The sequence below is a fragment of the Anser brachyrhynchus genome (assembly GCF_964034855.1).
Source record: "Anser brachyrhynchus genome assembly, chromosome: 2".
NCBI lineage: Eukaryota > Metazoa > Chordata > Aves > Anseriformes > Anatidae > Anser > Anser brachyrhynchus.
This window is the reverse complement of record NC_137695.1, coordinates 143,347,601-143,371,664: the sequence shown is the minus strand read 5'-3', so window position 1 is coordinate 143,371,664 and position 24,064 is coordinate 143,347,601. Positions and strand designations below refer to the sequence as shown.

Sequence of the window (24,064 nt, the reverse complement as noted above, 5' to 3'; positions counted from 1 at the left end):
AGAACTGGCAAAACAGGTGAGACAGGGACATACTGGAGAAAGTCCAAAAAAGTACTGGAGTGCCAGGCTGCCGAGACCATTGGGGAACCCCTGTGCCCAGGAGAAGTGGGGCATACAGGAAGATTTATAACTTCTAGGGATAAGTTATAGAAAGGTATTTAGAAATCTGTGTTCAATAATATTTCACAACGATTTAATATCATGATTTACTTGTTGTATTATGGATATCGATCCTGAATGCACAATTCACTGACCACTGGTTAAGTCTGTGTTGTTAGTAAGTCAATAAACCACTTCAATCTTGATTCGATATAAGCTATGTAAGATGAGCAGTGTTCCCCTCGGACAGGAGTTTTGCTGGGCAACTCAGTTTGTGAGATTGCCATGTGGTGGATCTGACTGAGCACAGAAAGGAGCGCACAGAAGAAAGTTATGAAGCCTTTTACATATAATTCCCATTTATTTTTGTTTTCTGACATTAAAGATGTGTATTCTCATCTAGATATTATCTTGATAATGAGTAACATAATTTTCTCATTTTCTACAGTATTGTCTTCTTAAACCTCCAGTGAGGTGTACTTGCATACCCAGAACTCTGCTAGAACATTTTCTGTTGAGATGCCCACCATCTAAAATGCATTAGAGCAGCTGTTGCTGATGCAGCTGGTACCTGGTTTTCTGTGCTCTTATCTGCTCTTATCACTGTAGATAGGGCAGAGCAGCACAGCCCTTAGTCACACCTCTAATTGCAGACAAGGGGTCTCCAGGGCTCTGGGCTCTTGAAAATGTCATTCATTGAACGGAAGGGCTAGAGTCAATAATCTCTCTAGGACTGAGATGCAGTCTTCAGTTTTCACCCTTCATCAATTTAATTTTCCAATTTTTGAGAGTTTTAACCATCCATATAATTATTGCAGTTTTGCCTTTAATATTAGAAAACACATCTCCTGTGGAAGCAGAGCTTCCATGCATTCAGTTCGTAGGAATTTGATGAGGCATTTAAGCTTGGTGTAGTGAGCTTGACCTGATGAGCAGCCAGTAGTTAAAGCCATTCCTTCAGAAAATGTGTTTTAATGAAAGGCTAGTTTGAAGAATTCCCTTATGATTAACTTTTGTTGTTGTTGATACGTGAAATAGTGAAATTGTGTCTTTTCTGACAAAACTTGACCCCGGTTTGTAGGGTGGGCACTTCTGCTAGAGGATGGCCCCATCAGCAAGAGGGAGAGCATGACCTGTTTTGTGTGTGCCTCTCAGATGGGCTAGAAAAGTGTGAGCTTGCACACCCCTTCTCCCAGGAAAACAGGAAAACAGTTTGGTGCAGGTGGCTATATTACAGGATTTCTATGTGAAAAGAGCAATAAAAAATATATATACAAACAACAAATCTATTTGGGTGAGGGAGAGAAAGGGATCCCACCTAGTGTCACAGCAGTGAGTCCAACACCAGCCAATGTAAACTCCCAACTCTTTCTCAAAACCCCAGGAAGTTGCTTGTGAGATGGATTTATAGCATCCCAAAGGGTGAGGAACCAGAACAGTCTGAAGTTAAGCCGGATCTTTTAAAAGATGTATACAGTTGTGTTTATCGGATTAAAACTATGTACAAATGCATATTATAATCTCAGAAAAGCATGCCTCCGCAAGAAGCTTCCTAAAGTGAAATCATCTTCCTTTCCAAACAAACAAGACACATGGAGATGTAAAGTTTCCTCTAATTACACCTAATTTTGTACAGCTTTTAATAAAACTAAACCTGCTGGTAAGTCATGTAGTATTACTGTGTAGTCCTGCAACCAACACACTCATTTCACTTCCAACAGCTTGTCTCAGAAAGGCAGTTCTCTTCCCAAACTGTGCAGCAGAGATAAGTCCCGGGAAATGGATGAAGTGTGTGTGACTCTCTTCATTACCTGCTGCATGAATCAGTTTATGAGGAGACCTGGGAAGAGAATTCATAAATTCCTATTGGGATTTTTGCCAAAAGCACGTAAAATAAGTTCTTCTGAATTCTTCTTCTTAAGTCATTTTTTCAGCATACCTGAAAAAGACAATTGGCTTGAAAATAGTTAAAAGATACCTAATGATGTCATTTTTCATAGCAGGCAGTGTTACGGATTCCTGAACTGAGGCTCTCAGCCTGAGGTACGAAACACATTATGCAACCCAACAATGTTGAATTATGGAAAAATATTCTGAGATGAATATGTATCTGCTTAAGAACTGCTGTCCAGTGAAGCAGCATTCATAAGCTCACAGCCCTCTTGTCCTAAATGAACAACAGCATTACGGACTTTGGAACATGCTATCAGAAATTTCCAGTTACAGGCTCTGTGGGATCCCTCCGTAGCTTTTGTGGTGTGTTAGATGCTGCAGTGGTAAAAGCTGTTATTACTGATGCCCAAACAGACAGATTAAGCCATTATTAATGCTGAGTATATAGAAGGAAAATAATGGAAGGTAGAACAGGAAAGAGCAAATTAATTTAAACTTAAATTAATTTTAATTTAAAATAAGAAGTTGAAATACTTCAGCTGAGATATACCAGTGACTTTGTGTGACTGACTATGTGTTTTACCTCTCATATCTTCTCATGAGAAATGAAGTACACATGGTTCAGTGCAGAGGAAGGAATTATTTTCAGCTCATTAACTGACACGCATCATATGTCCATACCACAAATTAGATCACATTACTTATTCATACCTCATCCTAGCCATGCAGCCCTGTATATCAGACATGTCTTCCCCCTGAACCATGCATCTGGCTTTGTATTTGCATCGTCCTTCTATAGATCAACACCAACAAAACAAAAAAAATTTTTTTTTTTTTTTGTAAAAATGAACTTCAACTTAAAGGAATAAGATCAGGTTGAATCTATTTCCAGTCCTTGCTATTTGTTATTTCTGCTGTTATTCCTCATTTAACCCTCCTATCTTCTCTTCCTGGCAGTAATTGCTGGATAACAGATGGAAGAATTGCCAATCACAGCCTTTCAGTGTCAAAATGTAGACAAACCTACCCCATAAACCTGTGGTCTGTTTTTTTTATACTGGAAACAAAATCAAAGTCAAGAGAAAAAAGTGTGGTGTTTCTCTCACAGCTACAGGGACGGCATCGATTAGGAATCAACAGAACCCCACTTTTCCAAATTACTGGAAGCTGTATGCTTACAGCTGGTCAAAGCCAACCTGTCATGTAGCACATCTATTTCTATCAGTAAGAAGTCAGACTTCAGTAACAAATAAAAATGAGTATGGTTCTGAGAAAATACTTGTCTGCAGGGTTCAGAGAGCTTATATAATTTGTACTGCAAACAGCCCAAGAGGCAGGATACCACAATACAAGAGTTTCACTAAATTATAATACAGCCTTTTCCTAAAGACCCTGCCATCCATATGTATAGGACAAACCAAACCCTATATTCAATTTGACAGTGTAAAGGTTTACCAAAAAGCCTTCATAGGGATTTGTTGTAAGAATAAAATTGACAAGTTCCCCACATCAGACCTACTGATGCAATGGAATTATACCAGGATGAATTTGCCCACTTTCCAGACAATGCTCTGTAAGACTTTGCTGTGTGGTTGGGCCACAAGGACAAAAAACAACATCCAGACTCTGGTCTCTTATGCAGGCTGTCTCCTCACATACGGAGATGAACCCAGTTTGCTTGTGCCAAGAATCGCAGTGGAAATACCAGCAGACTGAGCTAACAAAACGCCACTGGCCATCATTATAGCATGGAGGTTGCGTTATGCTGCAAATGCTCGCATCAGCAGTCCAGCAGGAGACTTGATTAGAACAGATGTGATGACACATAAGCCAAAATAAAATGGAAGGAGAAAGCTCTTACCCTCACCTATCACCAGGACTTCAGTCTGGTTCAGAGCTAGTGCATTTCACTACCAATTATTTAATGTTCTTAGAGTTCAGCACCAGAGTAAGTGAAATTTTCAGTACAAAAATGATGGGTGTTATCTATTCAGTACCATTCTGTATCAAAAACATCTCTTTTCAATGACAATTCAGTACGTCAGTAATCATTGCCTACGTTCCCTATCACATACGTCATGAATTGCAGACCTATCTCCAGCTGGTGGATCAAGAATTTCATTTATTCATGATATGCTTCCGTTCACATTATCTTTTCCAGTTTCTTAAGATCAAGTGTGCTATTCTTGTCTGCCTTTTTTTCATAGCTCTCAGATCAGAGCTATGTTTGCCAGACAGACACAGTTCTTTAGATGATTCACGATGGAATGATGTAGTTTGTGGTGCAGGCACTGTCCTGACAAAATTGCTAGAAAGTACTGCTACTAATGGTCGGGAGAGAACAGCACAGGAACAATTACAGGACAGGAAGTTGCACAAGTGTATGTTTCTGAAGCAGAAGATGCTATATGGGATGCAGTCAGCCACAGCTTTTCTTCTGGGACCCTGAAACCCAAAACCAGTCCGTGAGGCAAAACCGAGTCATTAATGGAGCCCTACGAAGTGCAGACCTATGAGGCACACAGGCAGAAGGAGCTGCTCTGCACATCCTCAGCTCCCTCTCCAGCTTCGGTATGCCTAATATTTTTCCAAGCCAGACCCTCAAAACTTTGTAAGAGCCCTCAGCAGGCCAGTTGTGTGAGGCCTCAGTAGGCCAACCGCACCACGCGTGCTCAATGCCGCTGAACTTGCCCAGGGAATGAATGTTCTTGCATTTGACTGCTCAGTGATAAAATATTATTTGCACGTTCAATAAAGCATCATTTGCACATTTGATTCTAGCCAGCATACTATACTTTTTCTAGACAATTTCATTTCCTCACCTACCCCACATGTGTAGAGGTGTTCGATTAGCAAGGCAAAATATAATCTGCTAATTAAAGAGAAGATTTTAGCAAAGTAAAGAAAACTAGGAGTCTAAGTAAGACAGGCAAGCTGAAAATACATGGTAGTTTGCTAAATGTAAAAAAAAAGAAAAAGAAAAGACGTGAAAAAGAAAATTGTTAAAATTAAAATTTAAACAGCGGGGTGGCAGGGCTGGGAATTTAAAAAAAAAAAAAAAAAAAAAGACGGAAAAATCAGAAACTACTGAAAGATGTAAGATAAATCCTGAATATGAGATCTTGTTTCAGATACTAAGTATTTCTAAACATCTGGCATACAGCAGCTTCTATGTGAACTGCTATCTGCACCTCGTCCTGCACTCTGTGTGGGGACTGGAGAGTTCTCATGTAGGATTCCAGCTTACTGGTTAGGTACATAAATTCAAGCACTTAGCAATTTTAATAGATCTGGACAAGACCTGTCCTTGAGTGAAGGAGAAAACTTGTAGCTGATACATACTTTCCTTTTAGAACCTGAATAGCTATTAAACTCTTACATTAAAATAATAATAATAATAATAATAATAATAATAATAATAATAAAAAGCCCTACTTTTTTTTTTTGGTTCCTTTTTGGAGCAAAGAGATCTGAAGCATTTGTTTAAAACACAAAACAGCTGAACACTCATCACGCTACCAGGTTAATGCTCTGCCAGGTTCACCTCCCCCCTTCCCACTCCAACATACACAGAGCAGGCTCTTTTCCAGGAAAAGGCTCCTGAAAAACCTTGGAGACATTGTAGAAAAAATATTTTAAATTTGTTGCTGTACACTTGGGACAAATTTCACATCAGGGCAAAGGCTAAGCTGTATGTTTGCTTCAGACATCTGAGAAGTGTTAGCTACTGCAGTACAGTCCTTGCATGATGATAAGGGGATGAGAGAACAAGAAAACAAATTATCATATTAGTGAATCACAGGATCCCAGAGAGCCTGAGGCCGGCAGGGCCCTCTGGAGGCCAGCTGGTGCCACCCGTGCCCAAGCAGGGACACCCAGAGCAGGGTGCCCAGCACCACGTCCAGGCGGCTTCTGAAGGGCTCCAAGGAGGAGACCCCACAGCCTCTGGGCAGCCTGTGCCAGGGCTCCGTCACCCGCACAGCACAGAAGGGCTCCTGGTGCTCAGGGGGAGCCTCCTGGGGGCCAGTTTGTGCCCAGGGCCTCCTGTCCTGGCACTGGGCACCACCAGACACAGCCTGGCTCTGTCCTCACTGCACCCTCTTTGCACTTTGAGTTTTTATACACGCTGAATAAGCTGGTTGTTTCTACATGAGCGTAAGACAATACAAGACAGACAGAAAGGACAAGGAAACCGTAAAAGAGAAACAATTTTCTCCATTGGTCCCACTCTTCTTCTCCAGCAAACAAACTAAGGGCAGGAATGGTAGCATACGAAGAAAATCTCCCATGCTTATTCAAGCTATACTACAATTAACAGGTATATCCTTGTCCTTCCACGGAGGAGTCTGGCAGCAGCCAGCATGGGCACTCCACGTGGCTTTGGAGCAGCACTTACCTGCTGCAAGCCTGGAGAAGAGAAGGCTCCTGGCAGACCTTAGAGTGGCCTTCCAGTGCCTAAAGGGGGCCTACAGGAAAGCTGGGGAGGTACTCTTTGTCAGGGGGTGTAGGGATAGGACAAGGAGTAATGGCTTTAAACTAAAAGAGGGTAGGTTTAGATTAGATGTAAGGAAGGAATTCTTTACTCAGAAAAGTGGTATGGCAGTGGCACAGGCTGCCCAGAGAAGCTGTGGATGCCCCATCCCTGGAGGTGCTCAAGGCCAGGCTGGATGGGGCTTTGGGCAACCTGGTGTGGTGGGAGGTGTCCCTGCCCATGGCAGGGGGCTTGGAATTAGATGGTCTTTCCCAACCCAAACCTCTCTGTGTTTCTATGATTCCATTCCAACTTCAGGGTGATTTCAGAGCTGACACCCACACCCGACACAGAGTCATTCTTGGGATGCTGGGGAAGGTGTCACTGTTTACAGATCTTTTGGTGTCTGACTTAGTTGTGTTGACCCTTACTTTATGGGGTTCTGGAGTTGCACCCAAACCCTGACTTAAGAAGAGAGGCTGCAGGTTTGTGGCTTGTAGAGGTCCCTCTAATATAGCATCTCAGGGTTGCTCCAGGGCCTGGCAGTGGAGGGACGACTCTCCTGCTCCCACCTGTCTACCTGAGAGGCAGGAGCATCCATGCCAGTTGCCTTCTGATTAAGTTTTTTTTTTTCTTCTTGCTTTTTTATTCTACAACTTGGGATCAGTTTTTCTCCTTTACACAGAAAGGCAATGCTGGAGACTTTCTACAGATCTACTCCTAATTTTTGGGCTGTGTGCACAGAAAACTATAGAGGATTTTGTAAACAAGCAATTAAAAGCTGCTTGAAAACCTATTCTGCTGCCGGAAGGATTCAGTCTCAATTGCAGTATTCATACGATGCTATCACTACAGCAACCAAGCCTGTAAACAATACTGCTGGTCGTGGATAACACATCAGTACTTGGTTTAGCAATTAAAAACAAAAGCCTTGTCAGACTATATTTCTTTCCTGTCACTGTAGGTTTCCTGATGCAAATTCTCTTCCAAGGGCTTTGCTCTGTAGAATAAGTATATTAGTCTTTGTCTGAGATAAGACCTGAAAAGAAGGTTAAGCTGCAACACTCCACCTGGTCATCTGGGCTGCTTCTCCTTTACATTTCATTGTTATCATCTGCCTTGTTACTCACACATACTTGCCAGCATGATGACAACACTTCATTAATGCACGTGGATCCTGTTCCGTCTGAAGTAAGACAAAGCTGTCATTTAATTCTGTATCTACAGAGTGGGATCAGTCTTTTGAATTCCTTGTGAAAGACTTCTAGGCAACTATGCAAAATCAATGTTATATAATGTAATACAGAAGTATTTAACTCACCTGCACCCTGAAAACTAAATAAATCTAAAGAGGTGATTTTTGTAAGGCAAGATTACTAAATCCAAAATAACATGCCCGATCTGTGCATTTTTACTTAGAACAAAGACTTGTTTTGGCATTGTCTACTGCAGGGCACTGATATCCCTGAGATAGCTTCATAGTACTGATGCAAAAGCTTCAGGAAGGCTTTTTAAAAGTTTAGGGTCTGATCTGCTGCCTTAAAACTCACAGCAGAACTTCCAGTATGGGTGAATTATATTGCAATGAGGAGTGAACATGTGAACATCATCTAACCTAACTACAGGTAAGCAGAATGTAGAAAACTTTGCAGTAAAACAGATCATCATAATGACTCTTTAGAGTCTTTTAATCTAAAATAGGATGTCTAAAATAAAATCGCCTATTATTCTCCACTGGCTGAAGGGACCTTCAGAGTTCAGGCATACACACTTGCATGTTATAATTCAAAATTATGGAAAGATAGCAAATTTATTGTTTGGGCATTCCATTGTTCACATTTCAGCAAATGTTTTCACTCTGGATCCAGATGGGACTGCTTTGAATCTAATTGGGCTGCACCTGGAGAACTAAGCACAATTTGGGTGATGGCCTTCCTTAGGAAGATTTATTGCATTTGAAATAATCATCAGAATTAGTAATTTCTCTTTCTTTCTGTGACAGAGTCAGCTGAAAATGCTTCTTAAGCTGCCATAGTGCCCCCTTCCATTAGCCCAGGTAAATCCAAGAATGAAATGCCTAAACGTTGGTGGAATTAATCTAGGCATAATTATATTGTATGTATTACAGGACATCGCTTTCATTCCAATTTCATGTAGCTCACTACCTCGAGATGAAGCCATTCATGGGATAAAACAGATAAAAATCTGATAGGCTTAATAAACAGAAATAATTCACCACTATAAACTTTGAGACCAGCCAGAGCAAAATTTGTCATCTCTGGGTTGTTTTGGGACTAATGGTTAAATATCTATGATCTTATTTCTTTAGTCTTACTTGTTTTCTGTGACTGCATAAGCACACACCAGATAATCTTAGAAAGTTTGTTAAACTGGACGTTTTCCTAAATTTTAGTTCTTCCATCCATTCAGAAGGTGAGTTACACATTCGCCATTTTATGTCTTCCTCTCCTATAGGAACAATACCATGTGAGCTACGAAATATGAATCACAAACATTGAGTCATTGAAGTGAGCATTTCAAAAACAGCCTTGAGTCTGAAACTTATTTATGCAAAGCTATTCCACAACTTCTTGTGAATAACAAATAGTTAAGAAAGAGAAAAGCTCATTTTGCGAATGAATTCCAAATCAGATGCAGAGCTGCTATAAAACTGAACGTTAATTGTAACCAACAATTTGAACAACAACATGAATCTACTGTGGGCTTCTTTCCAGCAGTAAAAAAGAGATTCTTATACTTTAGATGTTTTTCATGTTTTGTATGCTAAGCATGTTATTTTAAATACCTATAAAAGACTGATCATGCATACATACCTGATGTTCACTTTACTTGTAAGACTATATGCTAGCAAGTTGAAGCTGCATCTGTTATAGCTATATCTTAGTAAAGGCCACCAATTCAACAACAGGGAAAGACTCTTTAAATTGTCTTTCATGTTTCACTTTTCTGTTCCACAGACATTATTACTCTTTCTTATCTGAACAGTGAACAAATGCAGCATTCACACAGTGACCTTAAAGCTGTCATTCTTAACTGAACAGGGGATGTGAATAGGAAAAGAAAGGAACGCACTGTAGAAATGCATGAAATAGTTAATTTGTGTTTTTTCAGAGACTCCTAACATAATTCCATTCCAGATGGCAGTGAGAGTGCAAATCTGTTCTGTTCTGTGAGGATATGGGTGTTATAATAGACTCCAATGGATCAGATTTATTTTTTAATGTTTCTTTTTTTTTTTTTTCCACAGAACACGTTAACCATTTCAGTGAACTGCTCTTTGTCTTTACATGCTCAGCATGAAGCACTTGTGTAAGATATTGTGCCATTGCTCTCCACAAAATGCCATACCATTGAGACTTCTCTAAAAAAATGATTCCTTGCCAGGGGCATTTCCTCTTAGAAGTCGGTAAGCTGATTACTCTCTGCCACAGAGGATCTTATCTTAAAGACAGTCAGTTTAGGAAACAGACTGTCTCAATTACTGTAGCCTTTTGCCTCTTTTGATTCCTTCACCAATGTTCCACTTGAAAAGTTTGTGGTTTTTTTTTTGTTTGTTTGTTTGTCTTTTTTTTACTATACCAGGACTCCAGTTTCTTCACGCTTAGTAAACAAATAAAGTTCATGGATTATTCCTCCTTCATGCTGTGATGCTGCTTGCTCCTCCTGGTTGGCAGGTTCTCCGCAGCTTTACAGCTAGGATGCTGGCTTGGCAGTCTGCGCTTAACTCTTGGTTCCAAAGTCCTTGGGAAATCATGAGACTGCTGGATAGTCTGGGTTAGATGAGACAGCTCTTTCACATTTCAGTGCAGAACAAAACTAAAGGTTGTGAAACCTTGAAGTTTTAAAGTAGAGGGGAAACTCAGAATGATGTACTCTGCTCTGGGAATCTGCCCACAGCTGGGCAGTCCCCGACCGGTCCCTTAGCACTGTGCAAAGAGGAGTGCTGCTCTCAAAGCGCTTGAAGGGTCAGCAGCATGCTCCCGTATATTATCCCTCTCCTAACTGATGGCACTCTTTCTTTGATGAAAGCCACTTTCAACAGAACATAGAGCGTGGCTTTGCTTGCCTTAAGAGCTTAAAGAAGCCTCACACAATGGAATAAATTTGATACAGCCACTGGGTTATTTACCGCATTGTGAGAGCCAAGAGTGACAAATATCTTATATATGTGCTGAATAGGATAAGGAAGAAAGGGGAACTGTCTCCATTCCTTCCAGTTAGCTGCACCTCGCCACTCAATATTTTTTTATTGATGTTTCACAATCTTATCTGTATTTTCCATCCTGCTATTCTTCATTTTATTGAGGCTTTGTATGTGTGTTTTAAGCTAAGCTGGACAAAACTTGTTTTAGAATTACCCTCAAAAGGGACTTCTCTCATATGGGAAAGAAGAGCTGCAGTCTCCATCAGAGCCTATTCTGCTTCTGAATAGCACATTAGAGACATAATTTCTTATTCCACTGAAAGATAACCCAAAGAGGCTTAAAGAAAACTAGTTGGCTTCTTCTTTTTAGCATATTAATCTTTGACATTGGAGACCAATTACATTGAATCAACAGAATATCTAATCAAGTTAAAAAATAATAATAAAACTAGTTTGCTTTAAGATAACATTCTCCTATAAAGTGAATAAGGATACTAAAATATGAATATATAGATCTGAAAGCAGTGGAATTAGAAAGCCTCTGTTCTCAGAGGTTTTGAATCATAGTTCTGTAAAAACATAAAAAAGCATAGTAAAAAACAGAGCTCTTGTGCTGTAGACCAGACCAGTAAAAACTAAGAGCTATTGCTTTCCAGTAATGGTGATATGATATTTGTTTTTATTTTTTAATTTGCGTTTTCTTTGTCACTTTTCAAATTTGCAACATTGCTTATACTGGTTTGAATTTTTGTTCAGAAACTCATCTGCCCAGAATGACCAGAATGCTAAAGGATTAAAGGAAAACGTTCTCAGTACACTGAAGTTTGAACAAAGATATGGACTATCAAAAAAGTTAGAAATCTTGAGTCTCCTCTTAAATATACAGAAAGAACCTCCCTTATGACTGCATAATCATATTGACACTTTTTATTACAAAACTACAAGCCACATTAATAAGCATGTCTCATCTTTTTTTTAAAAGAGAAAAAGAGAAGTGAAAGCAATCAGCTGGTACTGAAAATATACATATTCTACACTGTTTGTGCCATACTGTTAAGGGCTTATTTCATCTCCCTTTAATGGAGTCCTTCAACTGACTTAAAGTGAACTGAAGCTTGTAAGTAATGTTCAGGACATGTCTATGGCATAGCAGTTGCTTACACTCTGAAAATTCTCATGTGCAGATGGCTGTATTCTGGTCAGACATTGATTTGCGTGGTACCTATTCCCTTACAAAGCTGAATACGGGTAGTAAATCTGACTCTGTGTCTGATAGGATAATTGGCATTGATTTCTAAATAAGACTAAACAAAGCAAATGGAAAGAAAAGAAGAAAATGAAAGACATTTCTCTCAAGTACTGGTGAAATTTTCTGGGTTTTTTTGGTTTTTTTTTGTTTGTTTGTTTGTTTGTTTGTTTTGGCTTTGTTTGGGTTTTGGTTTTGTTTTTTTTTGATGTTGTTGTTTGTTTGTTTGTTTTGTTTTGTTTCCCTTAAGTGCAGAAATACTTCGTTGCGAGATCAAAAAAATATATACTTAATATGTAAAGGAAATACTACACATGGATAGTTTGGATATAGTATATACCTTAAAACAAGGTCATTATGTTCCTGGGAACATGAATTAAAGGGCAATGTATTATAAAGAACCAAACAATTATTCTCTGCAACCTGCCATTTTGTTACTCCTCAGAAAACACATTTGCTCTTCAGTATCTGTTCATCCTTTTCATTGCTATGATGCTCAGATGCCTTCTAAAATACCAGTCATTGTGTAAAGAAACAAAAATGTTGATTTCTGATGGCTGCCAAGTGGCTAATTAACTACACATATATATATACACCAATTTTTGTTGTTGCTGTTCTTGTTGTTGAGGGTATGTTTGTTTGTTTTATTTTAATCACTTCATAAATACTAATTTGAAAAGAACAAATTGTCATTGTGGAGAAGAGTAAGAGTGTTCTCAGTATATCTTCAAAAGTTTAAACATACTTTCCTTCCTCTCAGCTTATAATATTGCAGGAATGTAACTAAGGGATGAATTTTCTTATGCTGTGATCAGATAGGATCCTGGAAAACTGAAATTATATAGAGGGGAAATATTGTCTCAGAACAAAATACATCTGTAAAAAGAAACCAAAGGTGTTATGGAAGATTGATTAAAAGACTTGCTGCTGCAAGAAGGAAATCATTTGCCTCTCCAGGGATAGTAAACAGCACCACTCTGAGTAGTACTTCAGGAGATAATAATCAGTACAGTTGCAGCTGGACAGTGTGTGAGATTGCTTTCATTAACTTATATGACATGGACATAATCAGTAGTTGGATTTCACTTTTCCCCATACAATATAACATTTTTAGCATGTATGCAAACTGAGTTGGACTTTCTTGGCAATGACCTCAAATTAATTTAAAAGTTTTTTAAAATGGTCAAAAGGATTTACTTAATCAATTGAACTATTTCTCAGCAAGACATTCTGAAGAATGAGAAGTTTTATGAAAATTGAAAATCCTCTTTTATTGCCTAATATTCCAAGCTCCTACCTTCTTTTCTTTAACTGAGGATACACCTCATTCTCACCTCACATCACATGCAGCCAAGTGCAACCAGTGGCAAACAGTGAAGACTGGGGAACAAGTATACTCAGAGGCTATTAAAAAAAAAATCTTGCTTTTCTGCTTTTTACAAATGAGTAGCAAAAACAAGGAAGACAGTGGGAAATAGTATTGAATGACCAGGAGTAATTAAGCACCAGTGAGAGCTATTCTCATAAATTAAGAACTGTGACATGCTAATCCAAAAACAAAAACAAACAAAAATTTTGTCTTCAGAAGTCTCTGAAGCGGACTATATGAATTATTCGGGATTGGCAACCTCACTTTCCATCGGCAAAATAAAAGGTTTGCAGGGCTTATTGCACTGGAGGTCAGTAGGCTGGAACTGTAGACAGAGACCGGTGTCTTCAGACAGGATGGGACAGCAGCATATGTATTCTTGCCATTTTCTCTCCTCTGACCTCAGTGTCCTGTTGTTGTTCACTGCAAGACAAAAGACTATCATCTTGATGAACAGTACAATAAATAAGCTTGATCCAAACTGGGGCTTCTGGACATTACTGAAATGCAAATAATTATTTCTCTGTGTACTTACAAAGATCTCCTAAGAGAAAGATATTAAACTTGTATATTCGAACACACAAAAGTTAGGAACAGCTATGTTTATGGTTTCTTACATACTTTTAATTCTATCACATTGTATCCCCACCTTGTATAATGAATGAGTTCACAGAATCACATAATCACAGAATTGTAGGGGTTGGAAGGGACCTCAAGAGACGATTGGGTCCATGTTGTCCTTGTACCATTCATCCACACAGCAGAACAAGCCCATAAAGAGAAGACAGTAGCAGATGGACAGCATAGAGACAAATATAAGAGGATATCAAGGCTCATACGACATGAGATGTTGTGTATCCAGATATATAGTATTTTATCAATTTTATTTGATCAATTTCTATATTCATTCTACATCAACATCAATCAAATCTGTACCATTGTTCTTACTTGTTGGCTGTTGATACTGTTGTTACCTGTTTAAAAATGGTGTAGCTTTAGTTTAAAAAGGGTGTAGTCGTTTGGAGAAATGGAGCGTAAATCAGTCGAGTTGTGCACTGGATGGGGTCAAAGAGCTTGATGTACATCCTCATGTATATGCCCATCTGGATGATCTGTCAATGACCAATACCATGTCAGCTTATTCTAGTAGGCTGGATTCAAGGGAAGTTTCAACAAGTTAATGGAATAGAAACACATTAAATGTTACTACATGTATAGATAATGTCTCTGATTGCAAATTAGAGGATAGGGAAGTACACAGGGAAAATATTACATATAATTGCCTTGCAAGAATGTTACATATTCTTCCTGAGTTGTCCTCTAGATTACTTTTAGAGAACAGAGGACCTTAGGTCTAGCCCAGAATAGCCACTTTAATATTCTTACAGTGTGGGAGGTTGTTACATAAATGTTGGTCTTCTGACAAAGTTGATTTTGTCATTCGGCCAGCAGTGGCAGAGCAGAAGCCCTTGGGAGGGCACACTGTCTCTATAAATCAAAGGTCCTGAAGTGTGAACAATCATCCAAGTGGGTCTCAGCTAGTCACTGAAAAGGAAAGCATTTTCAAGCTACAGCTGTCCGTGTGGTCCTCACTTATTAAAGTATTTCAATGGGATTCCTTTTAGATTCAGGAGAGCAGCCCTCCTGGCATCGAACCTAGTGGTAGAACACCCTAGTTCTTCAATAAACTAAGGATAGATGTTCACCAGGATGTAGCTGGTGAAGAGACATGGTAACCCATGCACTCAGCTCCATAGGTAATGAGGACCCTGCCATGCCTGGCCTTTTGGTTTACATATTTCAAGGGTGCACACTGGGGAGCAGCAGTTCCCAGCACAGTTCTTTCAGGGTTTCCAGCTCTCCTAGGCCATGTGTAGGAGGCTGTCAACAACTGACAAGATCAAAAGAGTTTGGATAGTTGAAGAATTCATCTTCAAGAGGCTTCAGCGCAGACTCTTAAAGAATGCAGACAGTCTTGTGGAGTGTCCCTGCTAAACTGGGAAACATTAATCAAATTTCACTCCTCTATCTGCTGAATGGGCCTGACCTTCCACCTACTGAAACAACTTGCCTTAGATTATTTCCTTCAAATACATTCTCTTTAATTCATTACAAAGTAATTAAAATTCTGTATTAGGAAGATATCTTTTAAACATATCATTACAGGAAGTAGCTTTGAAAACTCCCAAGTTAACAAGACCTGACTTAAGAAAAATCATTTGAAAAGATCAATGTCTGTCATTATGTGTTTGTTTGTTTGTCTGGTTTTGTTTTTTCCTGTTCATAAAACAGTGAATTAGTGAAAGCTGTTTTATATGGCCACAAGGTCATTTGACCATATAATCTGAAGCAACAGTTATCCAAAGACATATCTCCTTCTGTGACCCAAAGTTGTTCTAGCACTTTAAGTAGTGTGACTTAACTAGAAACTGGATTTTTTCTTTGTCAGTACATATTTGTGATATTGACAGTATTTAATAGCACCTCAGAGATTACAGCATTAATTTAAACACAATAGATAGAAATGTTAATGAGAGATACAAGAAAATGAAGAAAAGTCATTTCAGAGTATACCACACAATGAAGAAATATTAAAATACAATACACTTTTCTGGCTGTAAAATATGTCAAGCATAATAGCACTCCACAGAGAAACTGCTTACAATTACTCATCCAAATGACTGAGATAGCCACATCTCAGAGATAAATAACTTATGCGCAAAAGCTTTCATCAGTGCTGAGTTTGTTGATAAGACCCTTTTGTCCAATATATATTCAGCTTGATGTCTCCAGAGTGATGATCGTCTTATGTCCATATATATATACTCAGCTTTATGGGTTCTGATGTTCAGATCTCATTATAAAAGATTATAATTTCAAGGATTAAACTCTTCTGTATGCATTCAAGATAATATCCATTTATATATTTCCGTTTGCAGGGGGTAACAGTAATTGCCTTTGGCTTAGTTGCTTACTTGGGTGAGAGATGGGTTTTTGGAAGGAAGGTATTTCAGCAAACTGCCAGTAGAGGAATTGCTGGTACAGTCTTCTGTGACATTGGTGTACCCATTCTGAGAAATAAAGGAAGACTAATAACACTAAGAAGTAAGAAGATTTCGAATGAGTGTTTTTTCATGAAGCGTGGTTGCAGAATTCACAATAAAAAGCTCCAGTTGATGAATTAATAGAGCAAAAATAATAAAAGTTGATTCTAGTCTGGATAAGACTTCAGAGCATTAGCAAAATAAATTATTCTGTCAGGTTTCACTCATAACTTCTAGACTTAATGGGCAGAGCTTATCCCTAACATAAAAATCTGTTGTTTCTTTAGTTTCTCTTCTCTCAGAAGACTTATCCCGTTATGAGTCTGTGAGACTTCACATATAAGAAGTGAAGTTGCCACCCAAGCTAGGGCAAGTAGGGTCACGAAACTCTCTGGGATAATTCTAGGGGGAAGGTCTGAGCAGCTCTTCACTGAGTTTGATAAGAATTAAGAAGACAAAAATGGGAGTGTCTCAAAGCAGGGGCTGACGGCTACAGTGGGGTAGATGGGTAGTGCTAGCAAGATTAAAGAGAGTATAGAGAGTATAATGAGATGCCACAATGGAAAGAAAAGATTGGGGGGGGGGGGGGGGAGTAGAATGGGAAAAAAGGGAAATAGACACTTAAATAATGAAAACAGAAGAGAAAGGAAGCTGAAATAGAGTGAAGAGGATAGGATGATGTCTCACACCTCTAAGAAAGACAACAGTGAAAAAAAAAGTGTGAAGGAATACTTGGGAAAATAGCCTGGTCTTTTTCCAGATGGAAATTCTTTTTATAGATTTGTTTTTGCCATCTATCAAGCAGCTAACACACCATCATTTTACAGGAGTCTTTTCTGTCGAGACTAAGCTCAGTGATTTACTAATAGGAGGAGTTTGTTTAACTTGAGACAAGATATTAAAATACCATCTGGAAACTAGGATGAGATGAAGGTAGCATATTATTGCAGACCCATAGAAATAAGACTGGATACAGCCCCTGAAGAAATTCAGCACTGCTGTAGAGCCTTTCTTTTCTGTCACAGGCTCTCTAGGTACTTGCTCAAACTATGTGATCTCACAGCTGGAATTAAAAGCAGTCAGTTATTTGATTTTAAAAGCTTTTTTGATTTTAAAAAGAAATGGAGGGCAATTCCAGTGCCTTTCAGTCCCTTTAGCAGACCTTGTTATTTCTTTTTCCTAGACAATCAGAACAACAAGTCTGAAATAACAAGTGGCAAGAGCATTTTAACAAAGAGAAAAAAAGCCAAGCACTGCAGAATTATTAGTCTTGACAGTTTTAGTGCCATATATGCAAACAGTAATAAAGGTTTAGGAACACAGTAGTTGCATGCAGGCTTATTTTCAGAAATTACTTTGAATTATAATTACCTTAATGAATGCACTAAAGCAAAAGCATAGGATTATGTAAGAAATGCCAGATGGGAACCATAATGAAATTTGCAGTTAAAATCATTTAAAAGAGAAAACAATAATCCCAAAGGTGAGTGTTGAACTAATGACTTGTGTTCATCAAAAAGAGGTACAAATTCTCATACCCTAAATTACAAAAAGGGCTTTATGACTTTTTATCCAGGTGTATAACTGATATGCACTTTGTTTTCTTTTTTTTTTTTCCAAAAATAGGTTCTATTGAATTTACAATGTGCATTTCATCATAGTATTTTGCCACATATTTTGCACTTCTTTCTCCCAGCTAATCATAACTGAGTGTAAAAGGAAAAAACAAAAACAAAACAAAAATATTTAGTGAATATTAACAAACACTCAAAGATGTTTTGAAAAGGAAATGTTGAATTCATTTACAGTTGTATCTTTATCCTTCTATTTATAGTTTCATTTAAGTGAATAAGAAGAAAAATAACCAAATCATAATCTGAGAATTAATCAAAGATCAAGGAAAATCACAAAATATTCCATAAATAGATCAAAAACGTTTAAGAAAATCAGATGAGGTGTTGTACTGTTTACATAAGAATGCAATTTGCAATATCTTTCTATTAAGAATTATGTGCACCTGTTTACATTTATATAGCAGGGACATACTTTAAACAGTTATAGCTTTATGCTTCTTTAATGCGTGAACATGCAATCTACTGACCCATAAATAACACCTTAAAATGCATTTTGACATTATTTTGCTATGCAAAGAAGGTAGAAGACATTGAAATCACCAAAAATTGGCATCTCAGGAGTCTTTAACCTGGCAGTCCCTCTACTTTAAGCAGTGTTTTTTTCACTTTCACATGTTTTTGCAAGATCAGGACTTTAGTTTGGAATCTGAAAGAATCTGATTTTACAGTAGTAATTTTCAGTTCCCTTTTTAACAGCAACCTGTAATTTACCTCAGCAAGAGCTGAGTGTTTTTTACTCATAGGGCACTCCCACAGTATAAAAAAGCAAGATGAAGTACGAAGCAAGATGGAAGCATCTCTGAAGTTTTCCAGAACACTGGCCACACAAACCTTGTAGCACACACAAGTTAGTGAAGGCCAGATGAAGTCAGCCACAGAAACACAGACCCAGAGACCTTGAGAACTGCAATTAAAAGCAGGGAGAAAACAGACATGAAAGTAAACTACCCATGGAAATTGGGTCCAAAAAGACCAAAAAAAAAAAAAAAATCAATCATAAATGTTGTTTGTGGCTGGTCCCACCTCGATGCCCCAGGCACTACATGAGGAAGGGACGTGAGCAGAACTCCTATCCTACCTAAAGAAAGTTCCCTCCCATGGGGATCCTTCTTTCTGAGCAGCAAAACCCACCTCTGCACAGGGTCTTCCCTACTCTTTGGGCCCCTCTACCCATCCACTCCTGCACCAACACCACCAATGCTAGGTGCGATCAGCCAGTGGGTCCTGGGGATCCTGGACCTGAGGACTGGGGACCTGGTGAGGGGGCAGCTGATGGTGTGCCCATGGTGCAGAGGCAACAGCAGCCCAGCTGTGGTGGGGAATCAGGAGAGGGGAGGTCTGAGGGGTCTGGCAACATCCATGGGAAGGGAACATGCCAGTGCAAATCACCAGCTTCCACATAGCAGGGGACATGAGGAGGACCCCAGGGGAGATGCTGAGGGCACCCAAGCAGCATATTGACACAGTTTGTGCCATGGCTGGCCTCCCTCCTTGCAAGGGAGACCTGAATCACAGCTTTATGGGAGCTATGCAATGAAAAATGCTCCCAGGAAAAGCAATGGCACAAACAACACCTGCTCTACCCAGAAAAAGGCTGCTTGCCTTGATCAGTGCCAACTATATGCTGCCTATATTCTAAAAAATAAAAAATAAATAAATTTTAATTTGTTGACTTTAGCTAGATTGGAATAACAAAGAAATGTTATCAAGTGAGAAAGTTTTGCTAGCAAAGCCCCACTCCGACCTCTAGCAGCCCAGTTACCCTAACAGTGACTCTGATCCGCTTTCCATGCTGTGAGCAAGCCTCTGAAACTCACCCTCCTTCAAGGCAGAACAACTAGATGCAGTCACTGCACTTTCTCCTGTTTCATATGCCCACTATTCTGTTGCAGTCAGTCTTGTTATGGGCAAAAGGGATGCACCAAATAGCTCACTTGCCAGCCTGGCTTGATATTCTCTGCTGGTCACAGCCTGACATGCACACCCACATGCCATGCACACACTCCAGTCTCTCCACTTGCTGCACCGTGCACAAGAGGATGCTTGCATGGCCGGAGTCCGGTTTGCTGCACTCAGACCCCAACCACACAGATGCACATAGTACAGAGATCTCTTATTCAGAAAAAGAGTTAGAAATGGAGTTTAATGAGAAGACAGGAGAGGCTGTGCTGCCCAGGCAAAGAGCACAGCCAGACAAGCATGCTGAGCACCAAATTGTTTCCAGGCAGCCAACCCGTTTTATCCTCTTATCCTTCTATTTTCCTATGCTTGTCCTTCCCCATACCGCTTCAATCCCTTTTTTTCCCCAGCTTTGGTTCTTCCCCTAAACACCCCACAATAAGTCTCAAACAATCCCAGAATGCTCTTTCCCTGCATCCCATAATGTATCCCACCCTCCCAGGGCAAGTACCCCCAGTCTGTGCAGTGCCCAATTGAGTCCCCCCATGGACTCGAGGTGCTGGGTCTCACCCCCCATGGGGCTGATGCTCTCCTGGGACAGCCTTGGGGGGCCAGGCAGGGCCTCATGTTTCTGACTGGGGCCTTGGGGCTCCCCTGGTGTCCTCTGCCTCCATGCTCCTCAGCGAGCAGGGGTATGAGCCGTCAGCAAGTACCCCTGCAAACATCATCTCTACAACGTGAAATGCTTTGGCTGCTTCTGAACCAAAACAGCTAGGTGGGCGGCCATTCGTTCTGTTCCTATAGAGCAGAAAGAGAAAGAAAGGGAAAAATAAAAAAAGACTGACATCACTTCATCTACTAAAGAAAATAATGTTCAGAAGCAGAAAAAAGGCGAGAGAGTGGAAGGACCTATCAGTAGTCCAGATGCATCTCCATGAACTGGAAACCTTTGGTAGCACTGGCAAGGCAACCACACATGGCTAACTGCTGCACTGCACCAATGTCCCTAGGTGAAAAGGGTCTCATATGGTCTTTAGAAAAGAGTCTTCAACTCTTTTTTTTTTCCAGGAGATATCAGAAGGACTGTGTTCCCACATTAAAAGTTCACAGGGTAGGTCACTGAATTACATAAATAAATAAATAAATGGAAATAAAGGCTGAGAGTCAACAACAAGTACAGGTACACTCTGAGGAACAGAAGTAGCACTATTTAGTGAAGATTTGGCTACAGCCTAGCTTCTGAGCCTCAAGGCTTGTACCCCTACAAACGTTCCTGCTGTGAAAGGGCACCCAATGGAAGTCATGCTGCCAGCTATACTAAAAACATGCTTCAAATACATGTTGGACGGAGAACAAATGGAGAGAAAAGCAGCCAGATGATTCAATGCTGGCTGCGCATCTTTCCTCAGCTGCCAATAGCACAGGGTCTGAGTCAATGGGCTGCAACAGCCTCTCTTGTAAATAATCCTCCACCTTTTCTCTCTGCTGCAGAGCTCCTTAAAGCAGAAAGAGACAGCATAAGCCAGTCCATAGTCCTCAAGGCTTGTACCAAACAGCATTACACTTGCTTCCTCCTCTGTCGTCCTCTAGTATGCCCTTCTGTTGTAGCACTATATCAGGATGTCAATGTTATCTTGAACTATTCTGGCAATAATTTAAGATATCATGTAATGGATTGACTTTAGAAGTTTCTTAATTGAATGTTCCAAATTTCAATATTGCCTTCTGAGAGGAGAGAAACTGCAATGCTTTTGAAGCTAAGGTCTGGATAAAATATTACCTGGTGAGGTTCCCTACTGTTTCAAAGATGGCAAGATACAGCCTACTCTTTTAAATAACTCACAACACAGATTTCTTCTTCACAGAACTGGAACCAAAAAGCCTATATCTAGCTAATAAGATAGGCACCCTGTACTCATGTTCAGTCCATCTTCTCAAGCTTCTTTTCTGTGAAAACCAGTGTCTGTCAACTAGAAGGTGATGTACACCTAGATTTCCTGTCAACGTGAGGTTTTAACGTGGTGGGGATGTACACCAAACCCCACTGACACTTGGAAGTAATCCAAGTTCCAACCACATGAATTTATGAAGTTTTTACTTTCCTTTCTCCAGCCTACGCAGCTAGGAAAACCAGCTAAATCCATGCATTGTCTTTGCAACTTCATTATTCCTCTGCAGAACACACACAAACTTCTGTGAGTGTCCTCTCATTGGTTGCCATCTGAGTGCTGGAAACTCAGGGTACCTGCATGGGGTTACCAAGGTATAGTGGTGAAAGTACATCTGGTGACAGTGTTGTTTCCACCTATAAAAAGCAGATTTCCAGATAATGAACACAGACCTATTACCACGTGCCTTCTAAAGACAGACTCATCTTAGCCACCTTCATCTGTTGTGCAGTTCTCCCGAGATGTTGCTGTAGATGTGCTTGGTTTTCAAACCCATTCAGGTGAAGTGAAGGACAAATGGTGTCTTTTGACTAAGAGCCTGTTACTACTGCTAACACTATTATTGGCCTAACGGGTGACAACAGTCTGTAATATGGTTGATCATTCAACCACTTGATCATCTGGAGCATGCTCCCACGTTTGCAATTATTCACTCCATTCTGCAGTACGAGAAAGCGATTTTGGAATAGCTTCCTGTATGCAGATGCAGCTGTAATGCTACATATCATTTCTGGACGTGTCACACTGGGGTAAAGAAATGTGCACAGCCAGCGTTTTCACACAGTCTTTGGCCTCTGTTAGGGTAAATCATGGATCAGCAGCCTCCTGAGAGATGCCACAGGGGACCCACACAGGGGTGGGCAGGGAAAGACCTCACCAGACAGGTCCTGTCCCACCTCCAGCACCGAAGCAGGGCAGTCCAGGGGGCAGCCCATGCTGTTCAGGGGCACAGCTGTGATGCGGTGGGGGCTGTAGCTCAGGCAGCGTTCAAGCCCTGCAACCCCAGCTGAAAAGCAGCTGTCTCCCCACAGGGCAGCCTGGGAGCCTTCCCAAGGGAACAGTGGCAACCCACAGCTGCGCTGGCTCTAGGTTGGCCATGAGCACATGTAGCCAAATGTCCAAGAACGGGGAGGATGCACACAGGGTTCTTACAGAAGCTATCGTGGCAACGTCATTGGATTCATAATTTTATTTTCTATATAAAGGCTTTGGGATAATTTGTCCTCTGCTGCTGAAATGAGCTAATGCTATTGTGAAAAGCATTCATAGCATCCAGTTCAACTCTACAGCAGGATTCAGCTGCATGATACCCAGGGTATCACCCCTTGTCAGGGAGCAGAACGAGTGAGATTGCTCCCTGTGGGAAGGTATGCCAGTATCCACATGGATCCCAGGGACAGAACGGCAAGGGCCCCATTGGCCAAGGACCGTGCCACCATACATGAGCAGAACATCCCCAGAGATGGTGTCCATGTTCAGCCAGGAGGTCAGATCGCCATGCTATATTACAGTGATGAGGCAGGGACAAGGTCAAGTCAGTCCATATGTTGAGGTCCAGATCAAGGGGCTACATGGCCAGGCAGAGCAAAGCTCCAGTTGAGCTGGAGACCAGCACTCCTCCAGTGTAGCTCAGGAAGGGTGTGAAGGCCCCTGGCTGGACCTTAATAGAGTTCTTGGGCCCACAGATGTTAGTGGAGGTCCCAGGTGAAACTCATCAGGGTCTCTAAAGCTCATTGATGCACTGAGGATCCTGACATCCTTGACCTCCAACTACCACTTGGGAAAGGTGGTGTTTTCTTAGATAGCTTGTGTCATATCTGCAGCTTCACATGCATGTCTGATACCCCGAGAGTCCTCAGGAGTTACTGGGCACATACATGCAGCCAGCTGAATTAAATTCCTCAATGGATGGGATTCAGCTGCAGATTAACATATCAAAATCCATGTATCACATATATGCTAAGTTTTAAACTCAGTGGACTTCTAGAATTTGATTCATTTCTCTAATAAGAATTTTCTACTGACACTTGAGATGCTCTTGGGCATCCAGGTTATCTCTAGGGTACCTCACATGACTGACAGGTATGACACAGAGTTACATGAAACTCAAGATATTTTGGAACAAATATTGAAGGAGGACAGGCAGGATACTTTGAGGCACCTTAATGATGAGACACTCATATTTAGAGAACCAAATCACAAGTTATTACTGTCAATGTAAAGAGCTATTCAGACAAACAGGTGTTGGGTCTGAATTGCAGTTTTGATTTTAGTGACTAGATCCCCATTTCCCAT

At 40.3% G+C, this 24,064-nt stretch overlaps 1 long non-coding RNA gene across 1 annotated transcript; it reads right to left on the bottom strand.

The window, feature by feature from the left end:
- Window positions 1-12,751: 12,751 nt before the first annotated feature.
- Window positions 12,752-23,562, bottom strand: LOC308189248. The gene is made up of 2 exons (XR_013946202.1): window positions 23,211-23,562; window positions 12,752-13,666 (listed from the first exon to the last, which is right to left on the bottom strand). It is a non-coding gene; the product is annotated as an uncharacterized lncRNA (long non-coding RNA).
- Between the last annotated feature and the right edge of the window lie 502 nt (window positions 23,563-24,064).